The following is a 1,565-nucleotide window of genomic DNA, read 5'->3' as shown; positions in this document are numbered from 1 at the left end:
ATAAAACCTTTCATATATTAAACACCACTTTATTTAATGTATTTTTGTTTTGTTCCTTCCCCCTAGTCTCGGAAGAATGGTTGTCACACACGTGGGTTTCCTGGGAAACTTTTCCCGTTTGGAGGATGGGATCATTACAAATGCAGATTGGTCGGATTTGGTTCTGTCAACGTGGAGATATGCCTTTAGATCTGTCATGAATGGATTTCTGTTTGTCCTTTGATGCTACACGTTTTCGTGCTGGTTCACTTTATTATTTTTTCTTTTTGTATCCTTGAAGATAAGGGAAACATATTATCTATTATGGTTATAATTTATTGTGTTTCAGTATAATGAGGTAATTTAATTATTGATGCTCATTAAAGGTTCTCTGGATATTTTAAAGGAGGTTTTAATAATATAATAATCATATAATTTACTTAATTAGTATGAAAATTAATAAATTAACAAGTTGAATGATGTCGAGTAAAATATTTCATTAAAGAAATAGTTCTTACTTTCGCTTAATTTAATAGCATTAAACTACTAAAAAAGGTAGATTAAAATTTTTCAAAACAATCTAAAAAAGGAAATAATATGTATTCTATCTTCATTTCAGTTTTGTTTTTTTGGGAAACGATAATAAATATGATATCTGTACATTTTTCTTCGTTACAAGAGAAGGATCGAAAGCTTTGTTGAAAATTTGTCATTTATGCTTTAAATAGTATATTTTCGTATATTTGAAACTTACTATAAATATATATTGATAACTTTTTTTATATCCTACGCCAAAGGAGTCATTTCTGCCATTTTGTTTCGAACAGCCCAGTATAATTTAGCTTTGTTCACGTAACTCCTGTCTGTAATCAAGTCCGCCGTTTCCGCACATGTAAATATGTGATCGCCACTCATCTCACCATCTCCACACAGGACGCAGTCTGAAGACTCAGCCACTTCTATTTTCTTTAGGTGGTGCCGCAAATAGCCATGTCCAGTAGTCAACCTGAGGCATGCCACTGACACCCCTCTTGGTAAAGTCAATGGAGGGCGCCTCTTAGGATCTAGCAATGCCGCCCAGTTCTTGCCCCCACATTCTCCTCTATTCCTTTCCTTTGCTCTTCCAGTGATGGCGCTTCGGGCCATTTCTTTTGCCATGTCCATACTGATAGGAAGAAGCGGCTGTGGTTGGCTAGCCCCTAACCGTACAAGTCGATCCGCCTCCTCATTCCTATGTATACTGCAATGGGCTGGAATCCATTGCATTACCAATACTTTTAGTATTTCCTTTTTACTTTCTATAGATTTCCGGCATGCGAGAATTCTAACATTAGCCGAGGGATGTCCAGACGCTATTGCCAGCAGTGCTGCCCTAGAATCCGACAGCAGAACTATCTTCTTTGCGCAGGCGTGAGTAAGCTTTTCTAAAGCTAAAGTAATAGCAGCTACCTCTCCATCAAAATTAGTAGCGTTGCTCTAGCAGGTGCTGACAGTTGGAACAGACTGCTATAGACACCAGCACCCGCATTTTTATTTGCCTCCGTAGCTGACCCGTCGGTGTATATTTGGATCCATTCTGGCTCAGG

Source organism: Halyomorpha halys, unplaced genomic scaffold (genome assembly GCF_000696795.3).
Source record: "Halyomorpha halys isolate HHAL.00 unplaced genomic scaffold, Hhal_1.1 Scaffold376.1, whole genome shotgun sequence".
Classification (NCBI taxonomy): Eukaryota; Metazoa; Arthropoda; class Insecta; order Hemiptera; family Pentatomidae; genus Halyomorpha; species Halyomorpha halys.
The sequence above is the reverse complement of the archived record's forward strand: the minus strand, read 5'-3'. Positions refer to the sequence as shown.